This window comes from Ictidomys tridecemlineatus, chromosome 4 (assembly GCF_052094955.1).
Source record: "Ictidomys tridecemlineatus isolate mIctTri1 chromosome 4, mIctTri1.hap1, whole genome shotgun sequence".
Lineage (NCBI taxonomy): Eukaryota > Metazoa > Chordata > Mammalia > Rodentia > Sciuridae > Ictidomys > Ictidomys tridecemlineatus.
In genome coordinates, this window is record NC_135480.1 from 201,884,260 (window position 1) to 201,905,946 (window position 21,687).

The window sequence follows — 21,687 nt, forward strand, 5'->3', positions numbered from 1 at the left end:
AGACATAACACTCAGCAGTCTCAGCTCTGGACTCTGAACACACGCAGCTATTTTTAATGTCTCTTCCAAGAAAACCCAAGTGCCAAGCAAGTCAGTAGAAGGACCCACATGTGTGTGTGAGACCATTTGTCGTTTATAATCACACGCAACATTGACCGACTTCTCTGGGCCATGGGGCCGAGCTTTCTCATTCTTGTCTCAAGGAAACTTCCAGTTCCACTCTGGGACGTAGAAGCCATCATTACCCCCACTTGGCAGATGAAAAAACTGAGGCTCCGAGAGATGAAGTGCCTTGAAGCCCACTTCTGGGGCCGAAGGGCCTGAGAAGTTCTTCACTCCCGATGAGGGCTTTCCACCGACATTTGGATCTTTCTTTTAAATGGCGACTTGATACCTACCATACACATGAAATTCAGAAGGCACAAAGGCTGTAAAACAGTCATCCTTGCTGTCACTCTTTGCTCAGCCCCCTCTTCAGGTCCCCAAGGCAGCCAGCTTGGACAGTTTCTCACGTCTCCTTCCAAACAACAGAGGTTTATCCCAGCAATGTATGTATGTTTGCATTTAAAAAATACACATGGAGCCAAACAGGTACATTGCTTGTAGCTTGCTTTTTTTCATTTAATAATATACTTGGGAGCTTGTTCATCTCGTTTCTAAGACTGCATGCCATTCTAGGCAATAGATGCAGCAGATGGACCCACGTATGGCTGTCAGTGTCCAGCCATTGTTGACCAGCAAAGACATCAATTTAACATGATTCTATCTGATACCATAATTTTTATGCAGTCTTCTGTGGTGGACATTGAGGTGGTTTTCCACATATATGTCCTTCCCAACAATGCTGCGATGATGAATATCCTCTGCCTATCCCGACAGGAGTTATCTCCAGAGTAAGTTCCCAGAGGCACTACTACATCTGTGACATAGTCTAGGTAAGTCTAGTCCCTTCCCTTGACCCTGAATCTGTGAAGTGAACTGGCTGCAGGAGATGATTTCTGAAGCCCCCTGCAGACTCTATTGTTGTGCGAGACTGCAATTCTCCATTTGTAATACTGTATCATAGCCAGCGCTTCCCCTTCATGACCCCAGAATATGACCACAGTCCCAGCGCAGGGTTCCCAAATCACTGTGGAAACAAATGTTTTCCTCCCAACACAAACTCCCTGCTGGCAGTATTTGTCAACCAGGGAATGAGACATTTCCCCGTGATCAATACAAATGGAATAGAAATCTATCCCGGGCAGCAGCAGTGAGCCTTGGTTTTAATAAGGGGACCTCCAGAGGATATTGCATTCCTATGACAACAGCCAGCGGACCTGGATTTTTAGTGTCAGAAGCTGTTTAATGCACAGATCTGTCTGGGGGCCCCGCTGGGTGCCAGTGGAGGGTCTGGGCTGGAACCAAGCTGGTCCTTAAAGATGGTTGCAGAATCTGCCTGCTGCCCCAGCCCACCGCCTGTCCTCAGCCTCCTGAGGGCCACCTGTTCACAGAGGCAGCACATCTACCGGCTGGGCTGCGGTGGAGCGCACACACGGCTGGCCAGTCAGGAGTGAAGTGCGGCCGCAGATCTGGTTGTAGGAAGCTCCCGGATGACAGCAGCTCACCTTAAGGAGGACCGGGCACCTGGGTGGAAGTGGCAGCAAGAGACTTCTGTGCTTATTTTGTTATTAATCAATCTGGTGGTAGGATGACCTAGAGACATCCTGAATTACTGTTTGCAAAGATGAGAAGGGCCAGGTGTGAACGGCCCAGGACAAACGAGTGTGTTTTGAAAAACAGAATTTTGCCCCAACAGCTGAAATGACTCTGGATTCCGTCTGATTCTCCTGCTACTTGAAAAATTATCTGCTGATATAGACCAGGGCTGGGAACGAGGGCAGGAGCAGGGAACAGCTGGCACATAGGGAGATGGGATCGGCAGTGATTTATTTCCAAGGATTTGATATTTTGGGTTATTGTTGTTGTATGTGAAATAAATCACATTTTAAAATCTCTATTAACAGAGTTTTATTCTTAATATATATATATATATTTTAAATTCTCTTTCAAGGAGATGAGTTATTTCTTGAAGTTCAATCCCCAAGTTTTATTAAGAAATGTGACAATAAGGGTACACCAGTAAATTTTTCCACTGGGAAATTTCACCACCCAATCCTACCACCTAGAAAAGATCTTGTCCTTTAAAAAATTATAGGAGAACAAGAAGGGAGCCTTTGTTATTGCTTAAAATATTTTGCTCGAATATATGGAAATTTACGGAGTCTTTCGACTTCTCAAACGCTGAATTCATTTTAGGAATTTTAAATACCGTGAGGGGCTTGCTCTCCAAGTTTCCAAAAGCAACTCTCAAAATTGCATCTACCAAAGCCTTGGAAATCAGGCACCAAGGCCCCCCAAGGACGGTCGTGAGGGATGATTCCAAGATTCCTTTGTGTGACATAATAACCCCGCTCGTGGGCACTCTCGGACCCTCTGCCGGGGCTGCAGCTTAGAACTAATCTCATCCTCGGCTCCCTGGCAAGAGGTCAGGAGGCGAGTCCTTCACACTCCGATCTCCAGCAAGATCTGACGGCCCCGAGAATATAACAAGTTGTAAAAGGCCAGGGGAGAGGGGCGGGAGAGAGGGAAAGAAAGAAAAAGAATAAAGGCAAAATTAAATTTTCACAATTAAGTATATTCCTTTTTTCATTTAGTTAATTTCCAGCCGCTCACGTTTATTGCACATTAATTATGCATACAGCTTTTGTGCGACTTAAAAAGTGAAGAATGCGATCCTTATCCTTTTATGGAGGATCCGCTGCCCGGCTGGAGGCTGTGGTGGCGGGGCGCTGGAGGAGCTTCGGGTCAGAAGGGGCAGGAGCCGAGTGCCCCTCTGCGAGCAGACGGTGGCCTGGCTGGGACACGCCACTCTCCGCCAGGGCTCTCAGATCCATCTCCACTTTCTTAGAAGCATTTCCTACCACGGGTGGTGACGGGGGCCCTGGAGGGTTGGCTGGGTGTATTTCTGAGCTGTATCTTGGGGGAGGACCCCAAACTGTCCCCTAACCAGCCTCCTCATCTCCTGTTGGCCAATATCTATGCTCAAAAGCAGGAATGTGGCACACATGGCCCTGAAGGGAGGGAGGCCCATTTCCTTCCTCCAAGCCCCTCCACCAACTCCCCAGATGCCAAAGGACGAGGTGCAGCCAGAGTCGGGGGAGTATTGTCCTGCCCTCAGTCCCACCCAATCCAGCCTCAGGGTTAGGAGCCTCCGTCTTCGAGCCCTCCTCTCAGAACCCACATGGAAACTCTTGGAGAGCCGCAGACCAGTGCCTCGCCTCCCCCCCCAGGAAGGCTCCCTGAACCTGCCGCCCTGCTACCCTGATCCTGGTTCCCTGGTCTGGAACCTCCCAAAGAGGGTCCTGGCACTGAAGTGGAAGGCTGGAGCCATGACTTGGCACAGACACAAGCTTCAGCCAAGAGCCTGGCCCTGGGGCACCAGGCCCCAGCTCTCTCCAGGGAGAGGTGGACCCTCTTGGGTTTTAGTAAGTTTCCTGACTTTGACCAAGATCGTGGAGCTCGGGTCAGAGCCCAGTTCCCCATGTCCCTGGAAGCCTGCCCATCTTCTGCAACCCTGAGGTCAGATGCCAGGTCATCTCCTGTCCACTTCAGCCAGTCCAGGCAGGAAGTCACCCTATTTTCTGCATGGATTCTGAGCACACAAACGTGGGACCCTCACCCAGACTCAATGCCCAGGTGCACGGAGGACCGTGGGACCCACGGCTACAACCCAAATCTTCCGAAGGAATTGAAAAGGAAGCGAACTCACGCACTGGTCCTTTCTCCTACAGGACGGGCCATGGGGAATCCACACAGCACAGGGGATGGGGAGCGGGAGGAACCGGCTTCTGGGCTGCCTGGCTGCTCCCATCCAGGCTCCTGCTGATTATTCCACAAACCAGCCACCCAGACATCAGGCCAGGAACAAAGACGGCCCCAGAGCTCAGTCTCAGCCACCAGCGGATCAGCAAGAGCATACACCGGCCCCCCACAGCCACCAACCTGGGCTTCCTGACTAGGGCCCCAGAAAGCCCCGTGCCATAATGACCCCCCAACCCAAACATGGTGGGAGGACTGGGCCTGGGATGCCCCCTCCTCTGTTTATTCTGTATTTTTTTTTTAATAGAAACCACTTTCCCCATGGTCCTGCTGGGATAAAATGTAAAACATCTCTCCCATTCTAGAATTCTTCTAGAACTCCCACCCCACCCTGCATGACTCTATGGTGAACTGTAAAAGAGGATCATCATCCTAAAGAAATCAGCCATACATAATAATAAACAACATGTTGAACATTTATTACCCTGTGTTCTGACAAACTAAAACGTGAAAACATGCCAAAAATCGGCTTTCATATACCAATTTTTCATCAAGTTCTTTCCTTTGACAAAATGCCTCTGTTTCATTCCTGGCTGGTGAGACGCGTTTCCAGCGCAGTGGCATTTCCAGAAACCAGCAAGTCTGGGGTCCTAAGTTCATACCATCCCCAAAGCATGGCTTTGGCTTCATTAGATGGTCTCCAGTTGACAATATTCTGGCTTCCCTAGGAACAGCCGTGAGCTGTAATGTCACAAAAGTGGGGGTGGGGTAGGGGGACGCACCATCATCTGAAATGGGAAACTGTATAATGTACCTAGTCACAGGCACCAAAATCCCACTTTAAAAAAAAAAAGTGCTAAAATACGCATAACAAAATTTGCCCTCTTAACCATTTTTAAGTGCAGCTCAGCATGATGAGCACACTCCCAGATCTGTGCCACTTCCACTTCTATCCATCTCCAAAGCGGTTTTCATTTTGCAAAACTGAAACAGTCCCCATTAAATACTAACTCCCTATTCGTCCTCCCCCTCGACCCCTGGCCACCTCCAAGCCACTTTCTGTCTCCGGGTCTGACTTCTCTAGGGAGCTCACAGAAGCGGACTCATACAGTATCATCTTTTTGCAGCTGGTGTATTTCACTTAGCAGAATGTCCTCTAGGTCTACGCATGTCATAGGATGGGTCAAAATCTCTCCTCTCTTAAAGGCTGAATAATATTCTTTTGTACCCAAACCCCACTTCTAACGTCACACAGGGTGTGGACTCACCTATGTGGGAACACACGTAGACCTTGCCAAAACCTAGCTTTAATGCTCCAAGGGGAGCCAGGGACCTGGGGGTACTCCAATCATCCCAGGTCCCACAGAGATCCAAACCAGCTCTGTACTTTGCTGGGGCCCCCTCTCCCTACCTGCCCCCTCCTGTGGGCAGGGCAGGGCAGAGCCAGAAGAGCAGCCCCCCACGCTCAGCATGGAGGAAGCTTTGGAGATGAGCTCTGTGGTCCGATGGCCTCCCTTCATGTTCCCACGATTAACAACACAGCTGAGCACCTACTGTGTGCAGCCCTTACTTGTATGGAATGCATCGATTTTATAACCAGTGTCAGTCTACTCTCCCCAGCTGCTCTGCAGAGGACCAAAACCAAAGGGACTCTTTCAAATAATACTGTTCTGCAGGATCTCTTGTTTTTCTAAGATACCAGTCTGATGTCTTGATGAACTCTCAAAATCCCTACCTCTTGGATTACTATTCATTATCTCCTCAAGTGGCAAGTGGTTAAGAGAATGTCCTTCCTCTCAGAGATAGACACTGAAGTATTTAGGGATAATGTCTAGAACCCATTTTCAAACTTACAGTAAAAAAGACATAGATAGAGACGTATGTATACACCGTAAAGCAAAGACAGTGAAATGTTGATGACTTTGGAATCGGGAGTGGGCACATAAGCCTTCACAGTATGTTCCCCCTGCCCCCTGCCCCGTCATCTCCCAGGAACATGTCCTGAGATGCCTGAAACCATGGGTGGTTCATGTGTGCTGCATATCAACTGTATACACATGCTGTTTTTGTCTACACAGACCTGTGATAAAGCTCAGTTTATAAATTGGGCAGTAGGAATTAACAATATACATTATAATAAAATAGAACAAGTATAGTAATGTACTGTAATAAAAGTTATGTGGATGTTTGATTTTTTGGAGCAAGGTCGACCACAGGTAACTAGCACCCCAGGAAGTGGGGATGACTGTTCTCTAGAGTTTTCTACATGTTGATGTTCTCACCACCAAGTGACTCAAGCCCCGGGGCCATGCCTCTGGTGGGGTGTGAGCTCACCTTCCCTCTCCCCACAGAGACGTCCTGAGGATTGAGCCCAGTAAGACGGGGTCCTGGAGCTTCTCGCATACTCCACCTCCAGGGACCCATGAGAACCCCTGGGAAGGCTGTGACCAGGCACTTCAATAGGAGACCTGTCCCCAGCTCTCCCCTCATGGTGTGCCCACACTTAGGGTGTGTCCCAAACACCTGTGAAGTGGGTGGCACAGAAACCATGACAGTCGGAATCAGAGCCCCACCAGGCATGCAGGACCACGCCCCCCTCCCTGGCACGAAGGGGCGCTCACAACCAGTGCCCTCTCTGTCACAAGTCCTAAAGAGGCAGTCGCTCCTTACAGAGTGGCAGCCCGCAGAGAGCAGGGACGAGGGACGGGGGTGGTCTCACCTGCCTTTCTGGTCTTCCTGGGAGGTGCTCCCTAGAGAAGGTTGAGGCCCCCAGGGGAGAAGCTAGAGGGCCAGCAGGTGGGACCCGGCCAGGAGGAGGGCAGCTGGGGCTAGGAGATGGGGCAGGTGTTTTGAAGCTACCTTTGAAACCAGGATGTCTCCCATGAGAACCCCCAGCACGGGCAGGACAGCGGGGAAGGAAGGGCTCCCCCAATAACAGGGCTACCCCAAGGTGTTTGTTTTATTCATCAGAGACAAGTCCCCTGGCTGCGGGTCCTCCTGGGGCAGCTGTTGTAGACCCAAGGTCTTTCTTGTCCTGCTGCCACAGTGTGAGACTCAGCACTGCCCTCCCAGCTGCTCCCACCCCCGCCCAGGCTCAGGGAGACCCCTGGACACTGCGTCCTACAGTGGGAGGTCAGGGTGGCCAGGGCAGGTGGCCAGAGCCCATGATCCAGGTTGTAGCTGCCTTACGGCTGGCAAGAGGACACACAGGCAGGATGGTCCACCTCGAAATGTGTCCAGGGGGCCTGAGGGCCAGCTGGGGCTTCCACCCCTTTGGGGAGAAGGCCAATAGTTGAAAGGGGGACTCTCTTTTGACAAGACCTGGTCCCCTCCTGCCGCCGACCAATAAGCCACTAGACCCTGAGCCCGTTTGCTCTGCTATAAAAGGCACAGAGCTCTCCTGTAGTAAGTAGTGCCCTCAAACGCTTGGCTCAGGGCCTGGCGCAGAGGAGCACACCGGGAGTTGGCATGGTCATCGCCAATGCCGCTGTCATCACAGGCCTGAGCGTGTCCCTACGCCAGGCCCCAGGGCGCCTGTGCTTTGCTGAGGTACGGTTTGGGTGGTGCCTATGCTGGGGTCTGAAGATGGAGTCCTGCAAGTCCCCCTTCTCACCAGCTGCCAGTGGCCTAGGCCAGGGTCCCCGCAGGGTCCACCGTCTCCCCGCCCCGACACCTGGGTGTCCCAGGAGGAGGGATGGCCTGTGCTGCCCGAGGACAGAGACCAGAGACTTTGTCCCTGCTCTGCTTGCCATGAAAGAGCAAAACCACCGCAGGGTTCAAAAGGGAAAGAGGAAAGGCGGTAACTCATCCCAGACGGTCTGTCCGCCTTGTCAAAGCCCATTCCAGGGAGCGAGGCTCCCACCAGGAGAGGCCGCAGCCTCATTAGGGAGTTCTGAGACGATGAAAAGGCCAGGCCACTGGGCACATCCCGGGGACAATTAGGCCCTGCCCTTCCTTCAAAGGCGCGCCCGCAGTCTATGCGCGCACCAGCCAGAGCACGCCACCGGCCACGCAGGTCCCTCCTCGGCCTCTGGGTCTTTTTTCTAGGTTCCCTCCATTCCACCGATCCTCGAACCAGACGCCCCGCAAGTCCACAGCGATCTCCTCCTGTCCACAGGATGACATAGGTGTCCCAGACCAGAGGGAATCGCCCCCAGGAGCCCGGTCCTCGGGTCCCCAGACACTCAGCTTGGCCAAAAGATGGGAGTGGAGCCAACTCATTCCCGCCGATTCCCCCTCATGGACTCTGACTCTCCCCATCACGAGTACAGAATGCAAACTATTCCCTCAGAGCAAACTCCCAGCTCCGGTTTCCGGATGCCTCCCTTGGAGGCTGCAGGGTCTGAGCCCAGCCGAGATTCTTCTCCAAATCCCGACCAGCAGCCTCCCCCACCCCCAGCCGTGTGGAATGTTTCTTACCCATGTCAGGAGTTATAAGCAAGGACAGTAACACATTCCTCCGCACCCCGGGATGCTGCCGGGGCCTTAGTTTGAGAGGCGTCCTGCTGTCCGGAGACACAGACTCATTTTGAGAATACCACCCAAATGGATCCAAGACCCAAAAGCACGCAACCCAGGCCTGCCCAGGCCACCGCCCCGGCCCTGGCACCACGAGAGTTTCCTGTAACGGACAACACGTGTGAGACGCGGATTCTGCCATCAGGCAATTATTTGGGGGATCAGCATGTGCTTGAAGTGAGAAGGCAAGGCCGATATACTTGTTTTTGTCATAACACCAGAGGAAGCGGGCGCAATATTCGCGAAATTAGAAACAGCCCGAGTCTCTGCCCCTCGCTGATGGTACTCGGGTATTAATCCATTAAGGCAATCAAAAGAGCTTAAATAAAAGTCTGAAGTCTGCAATATACATGTCAATGAACAAGCGGTAAAACTTCCTGAAAAGGTGATTTCAAAGCCATATTGTCCACGCTTGGCAAATTGCATATTTAATTATTTTGTCAGTCCCTCCTTCTCCTCTAATCTTTGGGGAAAATGCCTTGGGCCATACGAAACCAGTTAGGATAATTAAGGTTCGATGGAATTAGGTGTCGGCTGATTTCTCCGAAAGATGCCATCCTCCAGCCCGGCCTGAGATGTGTGCAGGCCCCAGAGGCAGACGGCATGGCAATGTCCGCCCCTCCATGGCAAGATCAAAGGTCTTTTGCCCCTTTCAAGATGTTTGTAGAATTTGTTTCCCAATTATCCCACATTTGCGCACTGGGACATCCTGGTTAACTCTTTGATGGCACCTCTGGAATTGGGCTGTAATTGACATCCAGCGGCACCTCCCGGCTCCAGGCTGGGGCTGAGCATCCATCTGGGGTCTACGCTCCGAGAGGGAAGAGGGATGGGAAGTGGGGTACAGGCTCCGGTGTTGATCCCTTGGGTTTCGGCAGGGCTCTGCCCTCAGTGACAGGTCCCATAGTTGGGACCTTGCCAAGTCTGAAGAGACACCTCTGGTTTGGATTCTGGTGGAAACCGGGACCAGGAATTTCTTTTAGGTTTTTGTTTTGTTTTTTCGGCCTTTGCAAAATGTGCCGTCTTGAGAGCAGAACCTGATTGCCTTTGAAGACCATTCTAGAAAGGAAATATCTGAGTACATGATCTCCCCACATTGGAATATTTCTCTTGGTCCAGGAAGATGTTTAAAAAAAAAAAAAAAGTCGGGGCAGAAAGACAAGTACTGCAAGATCTCACTCATGTGGAATCTAGAAAAGTTGATCTCATAGAAATTGAGAGTACAACAGTGGTGACCCGGGGACACTGGGTAAGGGTTGGTTATGGGGACTAAGTTATAGTCAGATAGGCACAAGAGTTGCACAGAAGGCCGACTATACAGGCCAATATGTACCGTCCATTTCAAAACAGAGAACAAAGGATTTTGAAAGTTTTCACCACAAAGAAATGATAAGTGTTTGAGGACATAAATACATGTAAACGGATTTAAACATTATGTGATATTGACAAACATGGTACCCCATTAATATTTACAAATTTTATGGTTTTTAATCCATTAAAAATTTCAAAATTTTTTTTGAAAATTTTGGGGTTGGGGCTGTGGCTCAGCAGTAGAGTGCTTGCCTTGCACATGTGAAACCCTGGGTTTGATCCTCAGCATCACATAAAAATAAATAAAATAAAGGTATTGTGTCTATCTACAACTAAAATATATATATATTTTTTTAATTTTTCAAGATAATTTTAAAAGCCATCAAATGCTTGGAAAAAGTAAGAGAAAGTAGTCAAGGGTTGAAGTTTCAGTTATGGCGTTTTTGATGCTAAATATGATTATAGACTAGTGTCCCAAAGTAGAAATTCAAACATGAAAATACCTTTAAGAAAATCTAATGCCAGGGCTGTGTCTAGTGTGCAGTTTTGTTCCTTTTTGTGTTTCCCTTTTTCGTGGTCAGTTGATATTTGACTCTGCAAATGTTTTATTCCCAATTGTTCCATTCAAACAACTTGTCTTTAACATCTTTGTCCAGAAAGAAAAAGAAAGAGCCTTTCTGAATATCTTGTGCAATTGCAATGGCCCTTTTGGAAATAATTTTTTTGGGGGAAAAAAAAAAAAAGCCCTCAACAATTTGAAAAATGAAATCCCCTTGATCCCAGGAACCATATTCCCAGGGCCACTCAGGGAACTTTTGGGGGCATTTTTGTCTTTTTTTTTTTTTTCTTCCATTTTAACCCTTAAAAATCCAGCTGTGTCCTAGCAAACTGTAAATCGAGACGATCCCAGAGGCACCAGACGGAAAGCTTCCCTTCCACTGGTTTCCACATCCTTCCAGAGAAACCCGAGGTCAGAGGGGCAGCGCTGGCCGGCACCGCCGAGCTCTCTGCACACGGCAAGCCCCAAAATGGCTCATTTCCCCGAAAAGTCATTCCCCTCCTGAGCCATTCTCCTCCAAAAATATATATATCACGAGAACAATGTCACAAGGAAATGCACTGTCTGCCCTTTTGCAGCAGAAAGGGGATGATCACAGCCTCCTCGTGTCTCCACGAGCTGAGAGCAAGCGGCTCTGACCCGGTTTCAGCTGCCAGAGAAGGAGCCGGGAAGTTCCCCCATGAGGGGCTGGGGCCACCCAGTGAAGACGGGGCTCTGGGAATAGAGGGTTGCCAAACTTGGCAAATAGCAATCAGGGTACCCCGTTAAATTATAATTTCAGATAAATAAGTTCTTTTTTTTTTTTTAGTGTAAGTATCCCCAAAATGACATGGGACACGCTTAGGCTGAAAATGAGTCCTGCCGCTTTATCTGATATTCGCGCTCAATGGCGCGTCCTGGGTTTTATCGAGAGCCCCAGCTTTGGGCTCTAAATAGGGCTGAGGACGCCGAGCAGTGACATCCCATTTTTCCTTCTAGAAGCTAAACTGAGTCATGAAGAAGCAGCCGCTGTGTCTGGCTGGGAACCGGGACTGGCGGGCCGCAGGCTGCCGGGAGGGGCCCCCACTCCTCGCTCTGCAGCCCCCAGCGGAGGTTGGGGACGAGGCCGAGACCTGGAGGAAGGGCAGGGGTCGCCGTGTGCCAGCCGCGAGGGGCCTTTCCGGTCTCCTCACACCTCTATCCACCGGCCTCACAGCTGAGAGACCCTCCCTGCCTGACCCCGAGGACACGCATCTCTAGGAAGAGGCCGGGCTGAGCATCAGGCCACCAGCGGAACAGGGACACCGTGGTGCGGGACCAAACCCAGAGGCCTTTACCACTGAGCCGCGCCCCAGCCCTTTGTATTCCCTCGTTCCGAGCCGGGGCTTGGGAGGTGCCGAGGCTGAATTCCTGGTGGAGGGACCAGAACTCACAGGCCCCCCTAAAACCCGCCTCACCGAGCAGTGCCACTTGTCTTAACGACTCTGAGGGTGGGGGCCATGACGTTTTAGGAGCTTTGGCCACTGAGGGTTTTGACATGACTTGTGGCCCCGTGGCCAGCCCCTGGGCCCGGCCTCTGAGCCCTGCGGCTTCCCTGACCGCTCATGGGCGGCCCCAAACCTGGGAGACGGCCTCAGAGACCCACCAGCCCTGCCCGGGGGCTCGGCCTCTGGTCCACATGGCAGGTGGGTGGCGTGGGGGGACTCAGAAGACGAGAGCAAGTTTCTCAAGGCCAACTCTCCCAGTGGCCCTCCGCCCACTGCACATAAAAGCCACGTATCACCACCATTTGCCTTCCTGGCCTACGGACCCCCTCAGGTCCCGAGAGCCAGCTAGGAGCTCCTCAGGGTGAGGCTGCGTCACTCTTTCAACCCTAACCACTCCTTCAGCCAGTTCTTTCTCCTATCCCTCCCAACTCCCTCCTGCTGTAGGACAAGCCCTTTGGTCCTGCTGGGCCTCCAGGGAGACGGAGCACAGCTGGCCAGCATCTGGTGCTCTCCATTAGCCAGGGCTCCTGCCCCCTGGGCCTTCCGCTCCCTGGGCAGAATAATCCCGCTTCCTCTAACCTTTCAGCTGGGCCCCACGATCTAGGGCTTTCATCATGTCCACGGTGACTCTGAAGCTGCTCCAGGCTCCCCAGCCCTCCTACGACTCTGCAGGGCCAGGCCAGGCTGACCAGTGGAGGTGGGGGCAGGTGGTGAATGACCCCTCTCCCTTCCCAGCCAGGGAGGTGGGGGAGGGGCAGCCGTGTAGGGGGAAAGGAGGCCACTGTCAGGGCCAAGCCAGGCCCCACCTTTGCCGGCTGAGCCTCAGCTTGTCGTCTGGAAAATGGGGACTATCACATCCCTGGAAGGCCCGGTGGAGAGGCCAGGAGGGGACTCGGGTGGGGCCCTCTGCTTCAGTTCTAGGCCATCCTCAGCATCTCCACTCTCACCGGTGACCTTGGGCAAACGACCTCTCCTCTTAGACCGCAGCTCCCTCACCTGTCGGGTTTATTTAAGGAAAATTCCAGACACAGCCCTGAGGCTCGGGCCTGACCCACGAGAGTCACAGGGCGGTGGGCTCACCTCCTCACTGGCGCCGTACAGAGGGACAGTGCGGTTGCGTCACCGTTCCCCAGCCCGGGCCAGCCATGTGCAGGCCTGTCTGGGCTTGGCTCTACCCTGGAGCCCTGGACGCTGAGCCTGGCGGATTCTGCGCCCCTGGCTCACGCTCCCTCCTCGGCGCTCCCGGGTCCATCTGAGGGCTCTTCCTGGAAGTCTCTGTGGACCCCTGTGGTGTCCCCGACAGCCACAAGAGGGCCGAGTCCAGTGGCCTCTCCCTTCCCAGGCTTCCCCAGGGTGGCATGTGCATGGCCCAAGTCACTGTGGGTACCCAGCTGACAAGGCCAGGGGACGTAACACCCACGCTCGGGGTCACAGGTCTGAACAAAGAACCAAGCTCCCGGGCGCTCCCGCCACCCCCCAACCTCAGGTCCTGTTTCTCAGAGACCCAGCAGCGTGGAGGTGACCTGGAAATGCCCCGTGTTGAGTGTCCAGAGACAGCATAAGCTGCCTTTGATTAGAAGTGATCGTACTGTCCCAAGCCCTGGTCCTCAGAGCCACCTCTCCCAGGAGGGGCTGGAGAGGTCATCTTGTCAGTCCTCTGCGCCCACCTGAGCAGCCCCTCCTCCCCCACCCCCTGCGATGCCCCAGGAGCCTGCAGCTGGGTCCCCAGCTCACAGTGTCTTAGGAATGAGTCCCAGTGGCACCCCAGCTCCCGGCCGTGTACCACGACCGCAGACCGACACCCACATGGACCTCGAGATTCATCGGATGATCAAAACTTGGAGTGAATCCCAGAGAGTAGAAAGATATTTATTAAATGCAAACTTCTAATTACTCCTCGAGTGATTTTTTTCCTCCTGACTGAGCTACACGACGCGTTTTTCTAGCAATTATTTTTAACATTCGGAAAATTGCCCTTAAGATATGCAAAACCCATTTTTGTCTGAATCGCACTTAGGAGAGAGGCAAGCTCGCTTTTTCCTCCATCTCAGTTATTAAGAAAACGGGAAGTTAAATCTGTCGATAATCACGTTTCCTCGGCAGAGCGGAACGGCAGGGACTCAGGACGGGTGAGGGGAGAGACCCAAGAAATGCCAGAGAGCAGGTCCCGGGCCCGGGTTTGCCCTCCCCGCCGAGCCTGCAGGCTCCAGGGGGGATTCTCCTGGCACTAAGGGAAGCAAATCCCGGCGCCCCCAACGTTCTGGAAGTGGGTCCAGGAGGTGAGAGACTTTGAGAACTTACCTGTCAGCGTCCTGAGGGGCAGGTGGGGGGCAGGCCGGGCTCGGGAGCGGCCGGGCCAGGGCTGGGCCTTGGAGGTGGAGGTGCGGTGTGTGGAGGCCCTTTGTGGACAGGTGCACAGAGCCATGGCTCTCAGAGGCGCTACCTGCGGTTTACTGGCCGATTATTAGAAGCCCACGCAATATCGTGAAGCACCTGCAGGCAATAAAATCCCTCACATGTGTGAGGCCTTGAGGAAATTAACGCTGCTCCCCGGGGATGCATATTTTGTGAAGATGTTTATTACAGATGAAGTGCTCCCGGGGCGGGACATTAACAAGTTGTAGAGTGATAAAAGGATTTTTATCCTTTCTCAGTGACAGAAGTAGGAAGAAGGCTTTAACAGAATCTATAAAAGGCCCACTTCCTAATGAATTTTCTTAACTCTTTATTAATAGGGCTGGCTGAGTGGAGTCGGGGGCCAGGGCACGCTGAGCCCTTGGTCAAGGGGGACGGATGGAATGGGGGTGACAGGCCCCATACCTGATGGAGAAGGCACGAGGGGGTCTGAGTGCGAATCCCGGGCAGGGACCAGCATCCGTGAGCATGTGGGCGGGAGGCAGGGCGCTGCCCCAGGAACCTCACTTGAGGCCCCTCTGGGTGCAGGGGTGAGTCGGGCCATAGGCAGGTTCCAGCCCGGCTTTTTAACCCCCTGCGCCCCGCTCCAGCCTGCAGGCCATTACCAAGATGAAAGCCCAGCGATGCCTCTGGATCAGGACTGCGGAATCTAATTGAATTATATGAACGCAGTTAAAGTCTGCTTCAGAGAGGAGGCTGCCTTCCAAGGCCGGCCGCCTCGGGAGCTAATGGGCTATTTGAACAATAGAGGCCGAGGGCCGAACACAGGTGGGCTGTGTTAATAACTTTATTTAGACCCACTTTTTTTTTCCCCTTTGAGGCGCACAAGCCTTCCATTAATGCATTCATTAGAGTTTATGACCGGGCTCTGGTTTTCTCCTAATGACACTGTCCAGACCCGGCTCCCCAGCTAATTGAGGCCAGCTGCCCGGCCGCCCCGCCCCAGCCCCAGGACCCAGTGTCACTAGGATTAGCTGCTGGGACTGGGCAGGGGCAGAAGGGGAGGGAGTCCGGCCGCCCTTCCCAGTAGGTGCCCGAAGGGAGGGGCCAGGGAGCCTGTGTCTTTGGACACCCTCAGCCCCAGCCAGGCTCCCTGGAGGGCCGCTGCGGTCACTCTAGCCCCTCCTGGCCTCCCCCCACTGCAGTCCCCCTGGTGTTCCCAGAGGCCCATCTGAGTCTGCCACACCCTGCCCGGCAGTCTGCCGTGGCTCCCTACTACCCTCAGAAGAAAGTCCAGGCCCCAGCCAGCGCTCAGCAGGCTTCCCGCCAGCTCCCGCCTCATCTCCAGGCGGCCTGAGCTCCACATGCCCCTCTGCCTCCTCCTCTGCTTGTTGAGGACCGTCAGCGGGACGCCTCGCCCCGACCCCACGGACCGCCTTCTCTCAGGCTAGTCCTGTCCAAACGCAGCCTCCACGCAGGGTCCTTCTGAATCCGAATCCTACGAACAGGCACACACTTACCGCCATCCTCCTCACTCACTAGCCCATGGACACCTGCGGGGCAGGGTCCAAGGTCCTGATCATCATCACGATCACAGCAGTGCCCTCCTAGTGACCTAGGCCCCATCTCCCCGGGCTCCACCAGCTCTGGTGCCCCTTTGCCAAGCATTGACTGAATGCTGGTGGCTTCATGAGGGTTAGTTCATCCAGTCTCCAATCTCTTCCTTCACAGATGAGGAAACTGAGGCCCTGGGACAGGAATCACTTGCTCAAGAAGTAATTAGCGGACCCGATGCGGTGGTGCACACCTGTAATCCCAGTGGCTCGGGAGGCTGAGGGAGGAGGATCACAAGTTCAAAGCCAGCCTCAGCAACTTAGCAAGGCCCTAAGCAACTCAGCGAGACCCTGACTCAAAAAAAAAAAAAAAAAAAAGAATACCCAGCTGTACCATTTACTATCTGGGCGTCCTCACTTCATCTCCCTGATGACAGCGTCTACATCTTGGCATGACTGTCATACCGGCTTTCAAGAGAGCCTTTTGTTAACCTTTTGTTTCAGGAATTGATTCTGTGGGCTGGTTATTCAACACAGGCATGGCTCAAGGTTTAAATTCACAACGCAATAAGTCATATTCAAATCAAAAGTAATGAATACTTCAAATTCGGCCATTCCTGTCGATGGACTTCCTTTCACTGTCACCTAAGCTCTTGGGCCTATGTCTGTTTTTCCTGGGGTGGAAATACCGCACGATGGAGTGTGATAGCCAACTTTCTGCTGCTGTAACAAATACCTGACATAAACACTGATAAAGAAAAAAAGCTTTTTGGCCTGTGGCCACACAGCACATCACGGGGAAAGTGCTTGGCAGAGCAAAATTGTTCCCCTTGCAGCCAGGGAGGCAAAGAGAAAGGAAAGACTGGGGCCCCCAGTCCCCTCCAAGGACACACACCCAGGGACCAAAATACCTCCTAGTCACCTAGGCCCCATCTCCTCGGGGGCCCCCCCAGCTCCCAGGAGAGCCACACTGAGGCAGAGCCTTTATCACGGGGAACTGTGGGGGGCCCTGAAGATCTGCTACAGCAGATGGTCACCACATCTCCCAGCTCCGTGGTGACATCATGTCAGTAGCCTGAAACGGGCAAACTCTACAGATAGGACGTTTTTCTCCAGAGAGCTGTTTGTGAGACGTGGACAGAGCATCACTGGATCATACAGAAGCACCACTAAAAACCCATCGTGGTGGGGCACAGTGTGTAGGCCAGATGCTGGAGGAGAGCAAATCCCAGGCCAGCCTGGGTAACCTAGCCAGATTTTGTCTCAAACTAAAAATTAAAGGGCTGGAGGTGGCGCTCAGCGGTGGAGAGCCCCTGGACCGCAGAACAAGTCCAACTCTGCCTCCGCTCCGAGCCCAAGGCCTGGGCCGTACAAAGCACTCGACGAAAGCCTGTTTTGACCAAGGTGATGAGTACGGTGACGTGACAGAATGGCCCATGTTCCCGCCAGAGACCTCTCTCTCCAGCCCAGGCCTCTTTCCTGAGCCCCAGGCCCCCCTGGCCCTCACCTTCCACATACCTGCAGTGGGATGCCCAGGCTTTGACGTGTCCAAACCAGGGTCTCCCTTCAAGGACTCCCCAGGCCAGGGAATGGCCTCGTCTTCCTCCATGGCCAGCAGCCTGGACATAGGTCTGCCTGGCCACTCCACCCCTGCCCCATAGCCAATCCTCCACTGTTTCCTGTCTGCACTGGGCCCTTCTTCTCACTGGTGGTCAATCCGTCCCATCCCTCCATCCCATCCTCCTCCTGGTGGGCACTGTGACCGTCCCCAGCTTCTCCTCCATCCTGAGGCTCTGCTGAGCTACGTGGCTCTCTGCGGCTGGTGCCCAGCCACACCCAGCTGCTTAGGGTGACTGAGCACGTTCTCCTAGATGGGGGCCTGGGACTGGGGCTACAAGAGAGAATGAGGCAAAATCCCTGTTCTTTTGAGGTTCCCATTCTAGTAGGTAAAATAGATATAAAAAAATTTAAATCCGTGTGTCTGTCTGTCTGTCTGTCTTGGGTAGCATCATTAATATGAGAAAAAAAAGCAGATTAAGGACAACGAGATCCCCACAGGAGTGGCTGTGTGAGACAGGAGTCAAGGTCAGCCTCCCTATTGGTGACCTTTGGGGAGACCTGGTGTGGGGCTCCAGGCAGAGGGCATAGCTGGTCGAGGTCCTGAGCTGGGAGGTCTGGCCAATCCCAGGAAAGACAATGGCTGGAACAGTGACCAGGCGAATTCAGAACACAGGGACCAGACCAGGCAGCATCTTGTCCCTGGTGCTTAGGGCTCTGGATTTCATCTGGAGACAGTGAGGGTGGGATAGACACATCACACCTTCACTCTGGCTGCTGTGCTGGTGGGGTCCTGGGCAGACCCAGGACACGTGCAGGGGGACACTGGCAATCACCTCCAGTGGACATGGCAGACGCCATGCTGGTTCTTCCTTTCTTGTCTTTGGTTCGGGTCCCCCTAGCATGGAGTGACCTGCCCACCCTCCACCCCCTGCTCCTTATCATGTAGACTAAATGGGGTCACCTCCTCCAGGAAGCTGTAGCTTGCAAGAGAGTCTCTTGGTAAGTGTGTCCTCTCCCTCCCAGGTTAGGTCAGAGGGCCTCCAGGGGCTCCCGCATGCCCAGGAGCATCCCCTCCTGCAGTCTCCTCTGTGTTCAAGGCTCCGGTCGCTCACCTGCCTCCCCAGTAGCCAGAGAGCAGGATACTGAAAGTGGGGGGTGGGATTCATTCTCCCCAGGGCCAGCACGTGACCAGGCCCAGGAGGGATGACCAGTGAACGCATATGAGGATAACCATGAGAGTGGAGTGATGCCTTTCACGAGAACTCAGCCAACTCCTGCCAAAGGTGCCCGAGAATTTGCAGTGAACTGAACAGTGTGGTTCTTGTCCTCTTGGGTCCAGGAGCCGGGTGTGTCTGGGGTATGGGGAGAGGGTCTGGGGTCACGAGAGCTGATGCAGCTAATCATAGTGTCTTTGAAATGTCATGATGAAGCATTTGCATTTTTCTGGGTGTGGAGGTGCATGTCTATAATCCCAGCTACTCTGGAGGCTGAGGCAGGAGGATTGCAAGGTTGAGGCCAGCTCAGCCACTTAGCAAGACCCTGTCTCACAATAAAAGGGGCTTTGGATGGAGCTCAGTGGTAGAGAACCCCTCAGTTCAATTCCTAATACCACACACACACACACACACACACACACACACACACATCCCCAAAAAATGTATTCTTTTTGCATTTCATCCTGTGATTGGGGAGAAGCTATCAAAAGCATGTGACATCGTCAAATTCCATTCTAAAAATGATGACCCTAAAATGGCACCAGGTGGTATGAGTTCTCTCAAAGAATAGATAATACACATGTAATTTATAATTTTCCAAAGAAATGGAAAAGATGGGACGTTTCATTTAAAATTTTAGGAGTTTAGTACAAACCTAACAAAACAGTGCTGTCAACTGTATAGATTAAGTTCCTCTGTAAATAAGTGTTGTTGGGAAACACAAAATGAAATACTCTCCAAGAGAGTCCAGGAGAACACTAGGTGTATGATAGACTGTGATTAAATCACACTTCAGGAAAGAGGGTCCAGCTGAGGAAAATCTGCTTTTATGATTCATGACACTGAGGGTCCATCCCCAAGGTCAATAGCACGCGGACTGTGTGCAGAAGAGTGGGAACCCCAGCTGAGGCGGGGGAGTCCAGGGATGCCGAGGTGGCAGCTACCTCGTAACGTGGCCCTGGCTCTGCTGACCCGGCTGTCCTCTACCTGTGGTCTCCACGGCACAATCCCAGGTTCACATTCTCCTCTCCTCCCTGATGTCACAGGGGGTGCTGCATGTGACCAAGCCAACCTGAGCTTATCTGTGGCTCCCAGACCATAGACTGTAACCCACCAGCTCAAATAATCGTGACATGCCAGGGACCTATGATGACATAAAAATGGCAGAAAACAAAGAACCGTTACTGGCAGATGAAGAGGTGGTTTGCCTGCAAAACTCAAGACAGTCAAATGGGAGATTATCAGAAGGGGCTGGGTTGGGGGTCGCTCGGGGGTAGAATGCTTGGGGAAAAATATATTAGGACCCAAAAGAGAGTTTGCTAAAGAGCTAAGGAGAAATTATTTCAAACTGGACATTTTCCTGGATGGGAAAATTGATGACTGTATCAATGACCATCTTCTCCAAAGTCATCTACAAATTTAACACAAGCACAAAGAAAACATCAGCAAATTGTTGACTTAAATCTACAGTTTACCTGGAAATACAAGGAGCACTCAGCCACTGAGCCCCATCCCCGCCCTGTTTTGTATTTTATTTGGACACAGGGTCTCATTGAGCTGCTTCCCGCCTTGCCATTGCTGAGGCTGGCTTCAAACTCGCGATCCTCCTGTCTCAGCCCCCTGAGCTGCACCATGAAAGTTCTTAAAAGAAGGAATTAGTGAGAAGTTTTGCCCATAAGATAGCAAAGCCTGTTTTAAAACTGCAGGACTTGAATCAGGGAGATGCTGGCGGAGAGCACGGAAGACAGCAACCAAAGACACAGCAAACTGACTCCAGTCAAAGGCGGATTCCAATTCAGTAGGGAAATAATAATGGAATTTTGACTGAATAATGTGGCGACATTAGGAAACCATCGGGAAAAGATAGATTTCTAGCTTTTGTGAAAATAAATTCCAGATTGATCCAAGGTTCGAGGCTTTAGAAGTAATTTTTTTTTAATTACTGGAAAATATACTGGTGAATATTTATGCGATCTTGAGGTCGGGAAGACTCCCAGAGCAGCTCCAAGATGAAAACCCAGTGTTTTGATTGTCACAGATTATTAAATAAAAAGTTATATGTTAATGCTTATGTGTTTCTTAAATAAAATGAGCAGCTATTGGATGTCTGAGAGCATTCGAAATGAGCACATGGACAGACAGCTCCGAGCTGAGGCAGGGCTGCGGCTGGCTGCGCGACAGGCGGGAGGGAACGCAGCCCCGGGTGGGTAGCTCTTGCACAACCAGAAAGGCAAGTGTGACAGACGCCATTTGCGAAAGAAATCAAAATGGCCCACGCATGTGGGAAGAGAGGCCATCTCACCAACACCCAGAGGCAGACAGCGGCCATGGCGGCTCTGCCCCTGGGCACAAGTCAGAGGGATCACACCCGAGGGTGCCGGGGCGCAGGAGAGGCCACGTGCACAGACTGCCAGGTGTGAGTGTGAGTGATGGTGCATATGTGTGTGTGAGTGGGTGTGTGATTAGGTGATTCTATGTGAGAGTGTACACATATGAGTGCATTTGTGCGTGAGACTATATATGGCTGTGAGAATAGGAGTGTGCGTATGTCTGAATGTAGGTGTGTGTGGCTGTGTGGCTGTGTGTGTTGAGTGTGTATATTTGTGTGAGTGTATTTGCACGTATCTGGGCTTATGTGACTTATAAGTGGGTGTGTGTGTATTGCAGTTGTATGTGATTGTGTGCGTGTAAGCTGGGAGTCTGATTAGATGAGTATAAGGTTGTATGTGTGTGTGAGTGTATGTGTGTGCCTGTGGTGTAGGAGTGTTGTATATGTGAGTGTGTTTATGTACATGTGTGAGTGTGACTGTGTTGTGTGTATGTGTGTGGGGCTGTGAGGTGTGTACTAGTGTGTGAGTATGTGAGTGTGCATTTGAGGGATTGTGTGAGGGCTGGGGATGTAGCTCAGTGGTAGAGCGCTCGCCCAGCACGCGTGCGTGAGGCACTGGGTTCACCTCAGCACCACATAAAAATACATAAATCAAACAAAGGTATTGCGTCCATCTACAACTAAAAATATTTTTAAAAAGAGAGAGATTGGGTGTATGAGTGTGTATGTATGTGTGGAGGGTGAGAGTGTGTAAATGCGTGGTTGAGTGTGGGGCTGTTACAATGTGTGTAAATGTGTGAGTGTGAGGGTCTATGTGAGTGTTTTCATGTGTGATTTTGTGTGAGAGACTGTATATGAGTTCACTTGTGTGTGAGTGTGTAACTCTGGTTGGGTGATGTGCAATTGCGTGTATGTATTAATGTGTGTGGGGGAGTGTGTGTGAGCATGTGTGTGACTGTAA